At 41.0% G+C, this 16,638-nt stretch overlaps 1 protein-coding gene and 1 long non-coding RNA gene across 3 annotated transcripts in view; both read right to left on the bottom strand.

Annotated features, from left to right (window-relative positions):
* The window catches only part of btbd7 (BTB (POZ) domain containing 7), a 123,820-nt gene extending 108,324 nt beyond the window's left edge, over positions 1-15,496 (bottom strand). For both annotated transcript variants that reach the window (XM_070435975.1, XM_023973775.2), the window contains exon 1: positions 14,922-15,496. The gene's annotated coding sequence lies outside the window, so the exon portion shown is untranslated. The remainder of the gene's footprint in view (positions 1-14,921) is intronic.
* The window catches only part of LOC139023248 (uncharacterized), a 288,962-nt gene that overhangs the window by 108,324 nt on the left and 164,000 nt on the right, over positions 1-16,638 (bottom strand). The window lies entirely within an intron of this gene.

The raw sequence follows: 16,638 nt of genomic DNA, 5'->3' as shown, positions 1-16,638 counted from the left end.
CTAATTGGAACTAATAAAAACTCGGAAGTTTACAAGTAATTCAATACGAAAATAAAGGCTATTTGGAAAGCCCACAAGTTGAAACTTCGGTCGATGATGGTGGGAGTGGTTTTGCCGAATGGAATAACTGGAGTTTGCAGACTATAAATATAATTCTATGGGTTTCTGAGCGTCTATTTAAAATATTTACATGTTATTAGACAAAAACAACTAGAGCAACATATAGCAGGGAGTTTCAATATGACCAGAAAACTACAGACAGGTTATATAGAGCTCTGAAAATGACTGTCCATAATTTATTGTATTAGTCATTTCAGGGATCCTACTAGAAAACATCAGAGAAGCTCATCACTAAAAACAGTTGAGACATAAAATTACACTTAAACTGTGTAGGACATCACTAAATACTTCATAATAACAACCCAAATGTTAAAAGTGGTAGAGTTGTCCTACAAAATATGCAAAAACTGCCCAGGCAGAGATTCTTTGCAACCGACAAGACCACAATGAGACAAGAGCTTTCTGCATGCAACTCGGCATTCTGGATAAAGCCACAAATGCCAAGAGCACTTTCAGCCTATTGATTCATTTAGTGGGTTGGAGAGGAGGCGACAGCTAGAGAAGGGAAGGGAAGGGGGATGAGGGACAATGAGGACCAGACAGTAAGGGAAAATGGGCGGTTGGAAACCCCAGGTGGGACAATGCTGCCAGGCCATAGAACAAAGGAAAAAATCTGTTCCAGTCCAGTTCTGGTTAAGAATGTCATTTGGAGGAAAAAAATATGTTGCCAAGGACAACAAAACACATCCCACTTTTGTTTCCCTCTACAATTTCTCTCTCTGTAGAAAAGAGGCAGAGGTCAGGCAAAAAGTATTTTTGGATCTGTAGGGACCTTCAGCAGAATGAATACTTCACAGGGAAACCAATATTTAAAAATGTGCTACATTTTGGAAGTCTTATGAATCATTGCTATGCACGGGCAAAGTGCTGGGGTAGTGTAAYTTGCCTGTCCTGCAGCTGTAAGTTGAAGACCTTCATATTATGCTACACTACACATTCCCTTCTTAGAAACCCAGTATGCATTTGATTCAGCAGTGATATATCTACCAAACATCCATCTATCTATCTATTTATAACAAATAGCATAAACACATTAGTTACCAATATAAAAAGACAACAAAAATATTATGTCACTTTTACCCTTGCTGTCAGTTGAAGGACCAACTGCTGTTTAAGAGGCTCTTGGAGGGAGCACATTATAGGATCATAGCTGGCTGGCCTGGCAGGAGATGAGGAGATGGGTGTTGCTCTTTGGGCCAGTTGCAACTGCTTCCTCATTAGCACCATTTTCTCTGTCAGTGCTTGGTAATCTAATCGTCAAGTAATTTACTTCTAAACTGGTTGCACTTGGCTCTGACTGAATTCATTCTCTCAATAGGCAGTGAACTTCCTTTCATCTGCACAACAACATCAGGATTACCCTCAAACAACTTTCCCAAAGAAAAACTCTCACTTAAACAAGGAGTCTGTTTTCTGTTCTTGCGTTACATATGCAAGTCCCAAGTGGAATTCTGCAGAAGTCTACTTTGAGGAAATCATAGGATGTAAATGCATGTCTACTTCTCCATTCGGATAACTTAAATGTATATTCTTCTTGTCCGACTATTAGTTCTAGTGAAATAATGGACTAAGTGGACTTCAACACCAAATTGATTTGGAGCGGTTTTTCCATACTCTGGCCTGTTTTCTCCCTTTGGTTCGTTTGGACTGGTGTGAACACTATCCTCACTAGGAGTGCACAAAAAAAACATGGTTCGCTCAAAAAGGYTGGTCTCGGTCCGATTCCACCAAACACAGGAAAAGAACCAGAGGCGCAGAGTATTATTGGTTGTTTTACTGCAAGCATTTAATGAAATGCACGCAATACCATAACTTCACATCTCTGAAACATTCTGTGAGTAGCAGAGCATTTATGAGCGCATCTGATGCGGATTAGGGGAGACATGGACTAAACCAGGGATATAGGCTACTGAATATAACCTATTCACGTGGCAGTTAGGGGGGGTTATTGCGCTGTTTCTCCCGCATGTTGTTGGAAGACCAAAGCGAAAGTAATATGAACCTTGTGACAGACAAGTTATGCTTCTTGATAATCATATATGATTTAACATGAGCCTTTCTCTAAAATAAACAAATTACTTTCATGAAAATTTGGTTTTGTTTAGGCATTTTAGCTCATTTGACATTTGGCAATGTGAAACCAAGGGGAACAAAATAAATGTAATGCAATTTAATAAATAACCAAGCTATGACTCAAACTAGGCCTAAAGCTCAGAACTGTGTGTGAAAAARACCTAAGTGGTCACTCGGTAATAGTGGACTAATAAGTGGTTTTGGTCACGAATACCATCTGTAGTTCACCCACTATTGCTTTTCAAATAGACCAGTAGTCTACTAATGACTAGGTCATAGACCCCAAAAAAATCAACAAAGGACACAAGAGAAGCACATCCACCTCCATTGAGAGGGAGAAGGACTTCTGTTCCACATAGAAAAGAAAGGATGTGACCTCTGGCTTGTTTACTGAGATGCACTGCTGGTCAAACTGAGAGAATCGGACCCCGCTGGTATAGGATTACTGAGGCCCAACAAGATGACAAATGGCCTGATTTAGCCTACGTGTGCCTCCCCCATTGTCTGTTTTCAAGGCAAACTGACTTCCATAACCAGAATGGAAGGGGCCTGGTTAGAGCAAAAGAGAAAGTGCATAAGAGACTAGTCATTGGCACTGAAGGAAATCTCCACAGAGCTGAAAAGGAGCAACACCATAATGTGTTAGCAGGGGTTTTTCTGCATCTTAAGTCTTGGGCGGGCCACCTATGTTCAAACAGTAAAATAATAAAACATTTGTTTTCTAATTTTTTCAGTGTAAACTTTAACCAGATACAAAGTACGTATAAAATATAACGCACCTATACAGAGCTTGACATTAACGCTTGTCCCGAACAAAAGGACAAGTTTTTTTTTAAATAAAAAAAAATAGGTCGGACAATAATATAGATTTAAGTAATCCGAATGGACAAATAAAAAAATGTATCACAATATCAAACAATTACTGGATCAGAGAGGCCAACGTGTTAAAAGTATAGGTGATATTCATATTGGCTACAGACTCAGGTCAAAACCGATGCTGACATGAGGGAGGCAACATAAAATGTAGCCAAACTTTAATGAGACTTTTAATTACATAAATATGGCCTAAACACCAGTCATGTTTGAAAAATGTAATGAAGGATTATTAACATCTAAAGGCTTGATTCTGTCGACATACCTACTCGAACCACCGAACACTGGAGAGTAACGGACAGTGCCTGTTGCGCACTGCACATCATCCACCTTGAATCAGAGCGGAGGCGGTCAGCATTGCAAAACTATTTAACCATAAACTTAATGGTTTAAAACCTGGATGTTATATATGTCATTTTATGCAGCAGGTCTTACCTTTTTAGGTAAGCCAAAATACGATCATGGAAATGTTAAGGGAAATCTTTCATAAACACTTCATATGTCATGAAAAAAAATACTTTTTTCCATGGGTTTTCAAAAATCGACATTATTTTATTGTCCAGCAGCCAAAGGCATAATCCTACTCATATTAGTACCCCATGCTAGTTGATACATCTTTAGATCTTCCCTTTAAATTTATAAAGGATATTTTCATCTGTCACATGAATCCGCTCGCACCATTTGTATTTTGGAGCCTACAGGCATGTGCGCATTGTTGAGCTGATATGACAAAATACAACTTAACATTTTAAGCTAAACGGTCTGATCTGTTGCATCAGCCTCATTGCTTTTTAAAATGTTTTAATGTGCAGTGGTTGTATGAATTTTGGATCTGTCATCCCAGAACTGTCCCAGTATCGGGACAAGCTTAAATTCGAGCTCCAGAGGGAATTATTTTATAAAAGACAAAGTATTTTGCTGTGATTGTAATGTTGCAATATTTCATAGGCTACCAAGGGTGGCCAACCATTCTCCAGGAGAGCTTTAAAAGGGGCAGTGTTGTATTTCGAGACAGGCTTGAATATGCAAAAAAGCCAATAAGCAGAGTATAGTCTACATTTGTCTGATTCTCTACGGTAAAAAAGATAGTAATACATTTTGTAAAGTGGTTCCTTTCATCATACAATTATGTAAAAATGCTGTTACAGAAAAAGGTTGGGCAATATCCAGATATTCATACCGTTTCTGTACKATACCGGGGTATATGATATTACCGAATATTCACACCACAGGAAACTTATCTGGAGGCCTGAGCTGGATATAATTTGATACATCTTAGATTTCAGTAATAAGCAGTGGCATAGCACGCACCCCCCGAGATAGGGTATTGAAATAGCCCGGTATAAAAGAGTATATCGCCTAAGCCCATTACAGACCTTTTTTTAGCTTTTGTACAAGTAACAAAATCAGGGGCCTCCCGAGTGGTGCAGCGGTCTAAGGTTTCGAAAGAAGCATGGCTGTCGACCTTCGCCTCTCCCAAGTCCGTGCGGGAGTTGCAGCGATGGGACAAGACTAACTACCAATTGGATATCACAAAGTTATTGTCAAGCCCTGCTAAATATTTTTTTAATAAGATCATATTTCAGAACTCACAATCACCTAAATAAAAGCTACTGTCAGGTAGAATCTAAAATGTAAAAAATTAAGCATTCAGGAGTATTTGTCATGGCATGAGGCCCACATTGATTTTGATTTAATGTTAGAGTAACTCAAATTACATAAACCATGGCAAAATATGTAGAATTGCAGGAAATTGGCTTTGATTAGCCTACATAAAAAGATCTTTAATGAGGCCAAATCCTGTGAGAGGATATCAAGGAAGGAAATGTGTCCTCAAAAACAGTGTACCTCCAAAAACAAAATGGGAAATGAGGGCATAGCATACTGGCAGTGGCTACATGTCTTAAAACAAGTGAGCAACTCCAACTGTACAGGATGTAAAACAATGACCAACTACAAGTTATGATTTTCTCATGTCAATGTTGCCTTTTGTATGTCCTTTTCGCTACAATCAGATGTTAATAAAATTTATTTTCACAAGAAGCCATTCCTACACAGCACAATCAGAAGTCTTAACAGACTGAAACTACTATCAGTCTAGTACAACACCAGTGGAGTGGGAAACAAATTAACCTGGCAGATTCAGTTAAGTGATGTGCCAACGGGAGGGGAAGGATGTACATGGCAGGCCACCTGATGATCGCTGGGACCTCAAATGACAGATCAGCCTAAACCTAATGACAGTTACATTTCGAAGGTGACCGTTTCTGTTCAGGCCTAGCCCATTTATTTGGCACATGATGATTGATGGCCCTTTTGGCATTAAAAATGTAGTGCCACGTTTCCTATTACCACTTGTATATGATTTTTCGGAAACATTTGTCCATGTTGGTTTAAACGTTGACATTGAGTAGAGGCCTACACATGCAGTAGAGGACAACTGAAGTGAGATAGGGAATTTGACACTTTAATGAGAACAAACTGTCTAGCAAGTGTCTCTGTATTGCTAGATAAATTGAAGGTTTTCCATTACTATGGGTTGTAATACGACCTCCTTCCAACTGGCAATATGTTCGCCAAGGACACGCTATAAAAACATTTTTTAAATCACATTAATGAGCCCACCAGTCCGACATCTTTTCACATTATACGGCAGGCGTAATAACAGAAATGCCTCCAACATCTATCAGAATGTATGAGACTTTAAAAGCATCTAAAATCAGATCATGGTGTTTAATATAGAGGGGAGGGAGGACACTTCATGTTTATTTTTGTCCTAAGACACTAAAAAGGGCGCAGGTTTTAAATATGTAGGGTGAACGTATCAGATCGCTGCAGCAATCTGGATGACTATGAAGCCCATGACGTGATGCATTCCAATTTGCTCAAGCGCATAGAAGTCCATCAAGACCAGAATGCATGACTATAAAGCAGAGTTTAATGATGTTCTGAAAGAAATATGTCGAAGAGATACATTTCCAAGAACAAAACGTTTACTTTGGGCACTTTTTGTAACCTAATCTACAAACAACTTTTGCTGATATTGAAGCCTACCTGATATATGCTCACACACACTATAATTTAGTTTTCTTAGGCAAATCAAAGCAAAAAAATTGGTTTCCAGTAATAAAAAATGGAGGGGTTGCATGACCACTCTCAGGAAGCCCCTTCCCCATAGCTAAACAACCTTACATGCTACTTTACGCACAATGTTTTTTGCATAGCTGATACTCCCTCTGCTGATGCTTCCCCCTCTCTTCCTGTTTTCATTCACCCCAGGGCGATGATCAGACATATTTGTCCTTGTCCGTGTTGTAAAAACTTCTGTCGATTGTAACTAACCACACAAATCGAATTTACCGCCCACACACATTGTGGCTTATGAGCGGCAGACTGATCACTTGAATTGACGGGCATGTTGTCAAACTCCAGTTACGGAACAGTATCAGGCAAATTTCAATAATGCGCCATCCATCAAATCATGCGGTGTTGCCTAATTACTGAGAAGCGACATAACGGTTGTATGTTATTTATGATCAAATGTAGATTGTTTTTACCCCAATGCAATGTGTAGACAGGCCTAGTGATGCTCTGCCATTTCTCAGAATGGTGTTATATAACTAATAGCACAGTATAACATTACTGTTAGACTAAAGATAACAGGAAATGTCTTGTGAGATTTTAGGATGTTTGTGCTCATGTGCTGAATGGTCAAATTGCTCATGCGGACAAAACTCAACAGCAAGCACCACTATGTGCTTAGATTGAAACAAAATACAGGTAGGCTTATTCACACAATCGACTAACATTTGTTCACATAAGTGGTAGCCACTTGAAGGGAGGGTGAGCAGCAGCTACGTAAAAACATTTTTGTTTTGTAAAGTAACATGCACAGAACGTTATATGGTTGTTAAGCTATGAGGAAGAAGCGTCCTGTGGGGCAGGAAATAGTGGTTTGATCTGGACCCCCAGCCTCGGACAATACATTTTTTAACCCAAATTAAATATCCTTGACAAACATGGCTTGAAAATGCATTCCGAGTTGGTCGAGAGCCCACAAGCAATTTATACTGGTACGAGTATTGTTCCCCCAAGGGGGGAATAAACATATGGCGATAGCAGGTAGGACCAATGACGATTCCAGATTCACCAGGAGATTACAAACTATACTTACTTAACCCTACATCGGACCTTTAAATGCACCTTTACCCATAGCCTAGCCCATGTTCACCATAGCCATAAAACTGGTGGCACACTAGTTTGTGGACTTCCTTTATATATTTGTAGAACAGCTCTATACACAGAAATGCATGCTCCACTGTCGCACACAAACAAGGATAGACATAGCCCACTCTCTACCATGTTAAACCCTCATGCTTCTCTGTAAAGCACACCCGCTCTCAGCTCTGCTTCCTCTCAAAACAGCTTTGAGAAAAAGAAAATGCACCAAGCTGCTGTAATCCTTAAAAATGGACAAATGTGCTGTGACACAAGATAACGGTTAATACGCCAATCACTGTGATTAACCATGGTGTTACAAAAGCAATTTTAATGCTAAAACAATGCTTCCTGGGCAGCACAGCCACAAATGAACAAGGCGGCTTCTGGGAATACTCTGTAGTCAAAAAGCTGAATCAGGGAAACGGGGCCAGTGGAGAGAGATTGTGCACTTGAGGCCAGAAGGGAAGGTCGAGATAGATGCATGCGGTAGCTGTCAGCCACTTATGACACTGGTTAAATAAAAATTAAGTTAAAATAAAAGTGCTCATTCAGTATTGTTGTAATTGTCATTATAGAAATATATATACAGTCGGAAGTTTACATATACTTAGGTTGGAGTCGTTAAAACTTGTTTTTCAACCACCCCACAAATATCTTGTTAACTTCTCTAGGGTAGGTGACGTCCCACCAGGCCAACATCCGGTGAAACTGCAGAGAGCTAACATTTTAAATACACCATTCGTTGTATTAAACATTGTTGTAAATACATGCATCTTACATCATTTAAAAGATGAACGTCTTATTAATCCAGCCGCTGTGTCAGATTTCAAAAAGGTTTACTGCAAAAGCAAACATGCGATTTTCTGAGGACGGCGCCCCACACACACAAGTATTACTAGCATTTTCCAACCAAGCATTAGCGTCACGAGAGTCAGAAATAACAATAAAATAAATCGCTTACCATTGAAGATCTTCTGGTGGCAATGCCAAGTGTCCTAACTACACAGTGAATGTTCGTTTTGTTTGATAAAATCTATTTTTATAGCCTAACACGAAACATTTGTAAACCGGTTGTGTCGTGATTTCCGTCTCATTCAACTTTGGACGAAGCGTTTGTGGTAATTACACACACTAAACAAACGTTTATCCAGTCATGGTTTCATTACAATCCTCTGGTTGTTACTAACACAACCATACATGATGGCTCTTTTCCCAGGACGTAATTGACCGAAACAAACCGATGACCTCATTGCGCACCAATGGTAGGACCGGTCTATCGTTGATTGACTGTATTTTGGCCTAATGACCACTGATCATCTTGAAATCTAGCTTGGAAGATAGCCAATGAGCTGAGGTAAACGGCAACATGTAATGGTTATATGTTTGAAGACCAGCCTTTGTCGTAAACTCTGGCGTAAAAGAGGTTCATTCGCCATTGCAAATCCTACTTGACGGAGCCACGAGTGTTACGCATAGCAGTACATATTCAATAGCATTTTCAACAAGTTTATATATTTAAATTATGGCGAATAAATCAGGAAAAGCTAAAACAAAGTCTAGGTATACAGATTTAACCCAAATTATAGAGGAAATTGATAGAGACAGCCCCCCATCTCACAGCTAGCCTTCAGGGAGCTGCTCATCCAGGAGCTTGCTAGCTACAGCAAGTCCACTGCAGCACCTTCTGCTCCGTCAACCAGTGGTGTTCACCTGCCCAGATTCATCTCTGCAGGCATGAATGTGCCTCAGGGCAAAAAGGGCACAGTGGGGAGGCGARGTTGTGCCCTTTGTCACAGGAAATTCCCCATCACCTGCACCACCTGTTCAGTAAGCCTCTGCTTTACAGCAGAAAGAGACTGCTATGGGCCATGGCACCAGGACTGAGGGCTGAAGGTCTTCATAATATTTATCTATTTATTTATTTATTTATAAAATATACAATATTGTAAATAGAAAATGTGTAAATAGTTACCCTTGTTATTTGTTTGTTTATTATTTTATATATATTTTTTCATATATATTTATTTTTGSGGGGTGTGTTAGAATAGCATTTATGTATTTTGTATATAGTTATTTCCTTCAAAATGTATCACTACCAATTCGGCCACTTGGGTACATTTGGGTACATTTGTGTGGGACACCTGGGTGACTTCATGCTCAATGTCATGTAGCTCGCTCATTTTTGAAGTTATCTGTCTAAAACTTTGCTCAGCTATTGTTGCCATCTTATGTTCTTCATTCAAATCATCCACAGCATCCTATCTGTATGTTTGGCTGTTCTTGGTCATTTGAAAGATGATGCAGCAACAATAAAAAACAGATAACGTATGTTTATTTCCTTGTATTTTCTTCTACCAGATCTATTGTGTTATATTCTCCTACATTCAATTCACATTTCCACAAAATTCAGAGTGTTTCCTTTCAAATGATACKAAGAATATGCATATCCTTGGTTCTGGGCCTGAGCTACAGGCAGTTAGATTAGGGTATGTCTTTAGGCGGAAATTGAGAAGAAGGGGGGGTACCCCAAAGAAGTTAACAAACTGTAGTTTTGGCAAGTCGCTTAGGACATCTACTTTGTGGCATGACAAGTAATTTTCCCAACAATTGTTTACAAGATGTTATTTCACTGTATCACAATTCCAGTGGGTCAGAAGTTTACATACGCTAAGTTGACTGTGCCTTCAAACAGTTTGGAACATTCAGAAATTATGTCATGGCTTTAGAAGCTTCTGATAGGCTAATTGACATAATTTCAGACAATTGGAGGTGTACCTGTGGATGAATTTCAAGCCTCCTTCAAACTCAGTGTCTCTTTGCTTGACATCATGGGAAAATCAAAGAAATCAGCTAAGACCTCAGAAAAATATTGTACATCCACCGTCTGGTTCATCCTTGGGAGCATTTCCAAACGCCTGAAGCTGCCCACATTCATCTGTACAACAATAGTACGCAAGTATTAAACACCATTATCCCATGCTTTTGTTACTTCTAGGTAGACTACTGCAATGCTCTACTTTCCGGCTACCCGGATAAAGCACTAAATAAACTTCAGTTAGTGCTAAATACGTCTCTGCTAGAATCCTGACTAGAACCAAAACATTTGATCATATTACTCCAGTGCTAGCCTCCCTACACTGGCTTACCGTTAAGGCCGGGGCTGATTTCAAGGTTTTACTGCTAACCTACAACGCATTACATGGGCTTGCTCCTACCTATCTTTCCGATTTGGTCCTGCCGTACATACCTACACGTACACTATGGTCACAAGACGCAGGCCTCCTAATTGTCCCTAGAATTTCTAAGAAACAGCTGGAGGCAGGGCCTTCTCCTATAGAGCTCCATTTTTATGGAATGGTCTGCCTACCCATGTGAGAGACGCAGACTCGGTCTCAACCTTTAAGTCTTTACTGAAGACCTATCTCTTCAGTAGGTCATATGATTGAGTGTAGTCTGGCCCAGGAGTGTGAAGGTGAACGGAAAGGCTCTGGAGCAACGCCGCCCTTGCGTCTCTGCCTGGCCGTTTTCCGCTCTCCTCCACTGGGATTCTCTGCCTCTAACCCTATTACAGGGGCTGAGTCACTGGCTTACTGGTGCTCTTCCATGCCGTCCCTAGGAGGGGTGCGTCACTTGAGTGGGTTGAGTCACTGACGTGATCTTCCTGTCTGGGTTGGCGCCCCCCCTTGGGTTGTGCCGTGGCGGAGATCTTTGTGGGCTATACTCGGCCTTGTCTCAGGATGGTAAATTGGTGGTTGAAGATATACCTCTAGTGGTGTGGGGGCTGTGCTTTGGCAAAGTGGGTGGGGTTATATCCTGCCTGTTTGGTCCTGTCCGGGGATATCATCAGATGGGGCCACAGTGTCTCCTGACCCCTCTGGTCTCAGCCTCCAGTATTTATGCTGCAGTAGACAACTACTGTGATTATTATTATTTGACCATGCTGGTCATTTATGAACATTTGAACATCTTGGCCATGTTCTGTTATAATCTCCACCCGGCACAGCCAGAAGAGGACTGGCCACCCCTCATAGCCTGGTTCCTCTCTAGGTTTCTTCCTAGGTTCTGGCCTGTCTAGGGAGTTGTTCCTAGCCACTGTGCTTCTACACCTGCATTGCTTGCTGTTTGGGGTTTTAGGCTGGGTTTCTGTACAGCACTTTGTGACATCAGCTGATGTAAGAAGGGCTTTATAAATAAATTTGATTAATTGATTTGTGTGTCTTAATTATTTAAATCACAGCGTGCTTAATTAAAGCATCAGACGAGCTCAGTAGCCTACATATAGTTGATTTTATTAAAATACACAGTGTGTCTATCTATAAAATTAAACATTTGAAAATTTAGACCATTCGATTGGTCGAAAGAACAGACGACTCCTGGTCGACTAAGATTTATTTTTTGTCGGGGACAGCCCTAATGCTGTGTGAGCAGGCTTCTGTTCCAGCCCAGCACTAACACACCTATTTCAACTTATCAAACCTAATGAGTTGATAATAATGTGTATTATTGCTGGGCTGGAATAGAAGTCTGCTCACTCAGTAMATCTGGGAGTGGAGCAAGGTTGGCCACCTCTGGGATGGACTTGTTTGTTCCCCCAAAATTATGCTTTAATAATAATAGCCTACTTACTAAGATGTCTAACATCTATAAATATCTTAAATTATTTGTACATTTTAAAATCATATTTTAATTATTCAAGATGAACTAGTGTCAATGTTCATTAATCACAAATCCCAATTCAGCAATAAAAAGGTATGAAGGAGATGTCTCTAATTTGTCTGCGTTTCTGTGTTGCTTTCTCAAATGAGAAAGTTGAGAGCTCCCCAATCGGTTTTCTTTGATTGTCGCGCTCTCAGGATATCAGCCATGTGAAAACATTTTGCAGCTTATCATAATGGCATGCGTCACCAATGCAGCCACAAGCCTACAGTATGATGGCATTACTGGCCTAATGGGCATGTGCAATCTATCTGCCCCTTGTCATTGTACATCTGAAGCCGAGAATAGCTCAACGCACACATCATTTGCATATTGATGAGCTACCTATACGTTCTCAATTTAAAATCATACCAGTGGATAATGTATGAGGCTAACCCTAAGCCAGATGTTCTACATGATATTTCTGACATGAAATTCTTTAGTGCAAATCCAACCTTGTATTCTAGGTACTGTACATGAAAATAACGAGCTGGCAATTTGTAGGCTAATTCAAAATATCAAAAAGGAAAATAATGTAGCATGGGGAGCATTGTAATTCTACCTCGTTTATTTGCTGGAAATGGTTTTAGAATATAGAGACAAAATTAGAAGGTCAACAGCATGGAGGAGGATTGCAGAGATGTTGGTGTTGATGGCTAAAGAGATTTGCACAGCCACAACTCCCTTTACCCAAAGTACCCATTCATGTGCATGTAGGCCCATGTATTTTTACAGAGTGAGCTATAATCATCAATGTCATGTCAAGTATAATGAAAGAGCCATAAGCCTTATTATAAACTGAGTTGTTCAAGCCCTGAATGCTGATTGGCTGACAGCCGTCGTATATCAGCCCACACACCCTCAGGCCTGATTGCTTAAATATATGAAAATCCTAATGTTAAAATCCCATAATCCAATTGGTAGCATATTACATGATAAATTCATGTTTAGTGTATCATTAACAACGTTATAATGAATGTAACTGGGATTTCTATTCTTGGGTGGGCAAATTTCACAATATAATTTACTCAGCACATTTACAAATGGTTGCTTTGATCACAGTTTTGAGGCTTAGGTTGCTTGGTGTTTATAACTAGCTAGCAGCACATGCAAACATTGTTGTGCAAATCTATCTTCACGCACCATCAACTCCAACAATCTCTGGAATCCTTCTCCATGGCCTTATGATTTTGTCTCTGTATTCTAGCGAAGCAAAATTATATAGAATTGGAAAACCAGACACAGCGATGATTGGATTTCCTCCATATTTTTTGGTTGTGCTTGCCCGGAACTAATGACAGGCGGAACTGTTTCATATACAGAAGATTTTCAAGCAAACATCTGCTCCTTAGCTGATTGGTTAACGCAGTAGCCACATGCTCTTTGGACTATGACTGCCCTTGGCCCTAAATTCTCAGCCCTTGAATGACGTTTTACATAGCTACCTTGACCCTAAATGTCCCTTGACCAAGCGAGGGAGAGTGATGATCCGAGAGGCAACGTCCTTGGTGGAAAGCTTGAAGTTGAGCTAAGAAACAACCAACCTAAAGCTACTAATGCAACGTTAGTGAATTGGACCTCCCACTTAAAATGGCAATCAAACTGCATCCAGTTTCGACGGGGATTCCCCCAAGGGAAAGTGGCTATTGCAAGGGCTGAGGGGTGAACATACCATGTTTGGACTGCAGCCTTTAGCTCTGCCTGCAGGGTTCGCGACGCTCAGTTCCCAAAACCCCCTGGGCATGGGGGCGGAACTTCGACTGGGGAATTCGGAAGTGGTGGAAACCCTACATTAATATTCAGACCAAGCATCGCGGCTCTTAACAAAACTCCCCCTTACAGAAGACGCCTTTGTCCAATGACTTGTGTAATGGAACTGAGCGTCATGATCAAAGGCTACCCCCAAATGATCACTCAAATATCTTCTGTAATTGGCATGCAAGTAGCCTACTTCGTCGCAAACTCTCGCTTTTGTAACAAATGTTTGATTCTACTATATCGTATGGGGTTTAAGGGCAGATAGTAACGAGAAGAGGGAGGCAGAAAAGTCGATACAAATGCATAACCCATGGTCTGATGTTGGTCACGTGATACCTAACCTCGCTAACTAACTTAGCTACCAAAACATGACGAAACCCTCAACTTAACTAACGTTATAGTTTCACAACAAATGAAAGTACAGGTTGGCCAATAAACTAGAATAAAAAAGTACATTGTTAACCTGGTTAGCTTGGTGACGTTATCTGGCTAGCTGACTGTAGCAACGTAACATGATCTCTATGGTAGCTAGCAACCAACTTCAATCTCACTTCTGGCTAGAAAGTCGCTTTAACCAAATATTTTATAAATTATAACACAGATAGCTAGCTAACGCGTTACATCCTCAAATAGCTAACGTTAACGCTTAATTGTCCTTTGCAACTTTACTAACGTTACAGTACTCCATTAGTCTTGCATTGTCCACTTCAAAGTGATAGTTAGCCAAGGTAACGTTAGTTGGTCTGTGGGGCAAACTATCTGAGTCGGTTAACGTTAGCTTACGTTATAAGTTAGGTAGCTACTGTAGTTAGGCTACCTAGCTAGCGTTGTTGATCATTTTTCCAACTAACGTTCGTTAGCTGGTTTTCACGTTACCTGTAACGGTAACTAACGTTAGTTAGTGAGTCACTTGTTAACGTCAAATCATAGCTAGCTAACGATAGAAACGTTATATAGATAGCTAACGTTTGTTAGCTGCGCGACCAAGAACGTTGGGACGGTTAAGTTAGCTAGCTTCGTGCTAACGCTAACTACCCGTGGTTTGTATCTGTCGATGATGTTGCAATTGCTAACGATGGGATATGAAGCAACGTTAGTTATCTAGCTAATGCAAATACAATTGAATATAGCTAGCTATTTAGACATAGCTATGAACTCCACATAAGTGTAAGCAAGCCTACCTCATAGGGTCAAGTATGATTTTGCAGCTCTCTTCCTCGTACGGTATGATTTCKCTTCGTAGACTATTCGTTTGGGTTGCTACTTTAGCTAACAGTCCCCACGGTGGTGTGCAAGTTTAGCTAGCTAAAGCAACACAACCCAAAAACATAAATGTAGTCCTCACGCACTCGAGTGTCAACTGTGGAGCGTTGGTTTCTGGTATTCCGTTTTCCACTGTTTAAAATGGGTAAACTAGACTTCTCTTTTTGCTAACAGTGGGCTACTCCGCTTTGGAGTGTCAGGTTCCACGTTATACTGCAAAATCCATTGGCCAAAAGGTACACTGACCCTGGTTGATGTCAACTGCACGACACTTTGCTGATTGTTTGGTTTGTGGACGAGTAGCAGAGGCACAGTGGCAATGGTAGCTGTGGCCAAATGGAAAACTCCAGTGTTGCACATTCTGTTTAGGCAGGTGATGTTGGTCGCGTGCTCCCACTAGCTTCAAGATAACCTCATTGCACTTTACTTCTTCATATGGCTTTGCGGCAGGCTAGACTTTATGTTGCATATTGCTGCCTTTCACTGTTTGGAAAGTGCATAGCACATTTGCTCACAAAAGAAATGGGGGGAATGAAATTGCACCACCATCTAACCCTATATATACACCACTACCCCCAACACACCTTCCCACTACTTTGGCCCCAACATAATCTACTCCAGACCGTCAGCCTGGGAGGCTGGATTCAATTCTCCCCCAAAAAACTGTTCTTCTAAACTAAAATCTCTGATATGCAAAAACTTCTCTGCTGCCGCAGTGGATCCAACGCAGGGTTAAGGGTCAGAAGGTTGAGGGTTCGCCGACCATCACAGACGAGCTCACTCTTCCTGCCTGTTTCATCAAATCAAATTTTATTTGTCACATGTGCCGAATACAAGTGTAGACTTTACCGTGAAATGCTTCCTTACAAGCCCTTAACCAACAGTGCAGTTCAAGAAGAAGAAAATATTTACCAAGTAGACTCAATTAAAAAGTAATAATAAAAGTAACACAACAAGAACAAGGCTATATACAGGGGGCACCGGGTACCGAGTCAGTGTGCGGGGGTACAGGTTAGTTGAGGTAATCTGTACATGTAGGTGGGGGCGAAGTGACTATGCATAGGTAACAAACAAACAGCAAGTGTACAAAAGGGAGGGGGGGTCACTGTAAATTTTCCAGGTGGCGATTTTATGAATTGTTTAGCAGTCTTATGGCTTGGGGCTAGAAGCTGTTGAGGAGCCTTTTGGTCCTAGACTTGGCACTCTAGTACCGCTTTCCGTGCGGTAGSAGAGAAAACAGTCTATAACTTGGGTGACTGGCGTCTCTGACAATTTTATGGGCTTTCCTCTGACACCGCCTATTATATAGGTCCTGGATGGCAGGAAGCTTGGCCCCAGTGATGTATTGGGCGTTTCGCACTACCCTCTGTAGCGCCTTACGGTCAGATGCCGAGCAGTTGCCATACCAGGCGGTGATGCAACCGGCCAGGATGCTCTCGATGGTGCAGCTGTAGAACATTTTGAGGATCTGGGGACGCATGCCAAATCTTTTTAGTCTCCTGAGGGGGAAAAGGTTTTGTCGTGCCCTCCTCACAACTGTGTTGGTATGTTTGGACCATGATAGTTCGTTGGTGATATGGACACCAAGAAACTTGAAACTCTCGACCCGCTCCACTACAGCCCCGTCGATGTTAA

Source organism: Salvelinus sp. IW2-2015, linkage group LG28, assembly GCF_002910315.2.
Source record: "Salvelinus sp. IW2-2015 linkage group LG28, ASM291031v2, whole genome shotgun sequence".
Lineage (NCBI taxonomy): Eukaryota > Metazoa > Chordata > Actinopteri > Salmoniformes > Salmonidae > Salvelinus > Salvelinus sp. IW2-2015.
The sequence above is the reverse complement of the archived record's forward strand: the minus strand, read 5'-3'. Positions and strand labels throughout refer to the sequence as shown.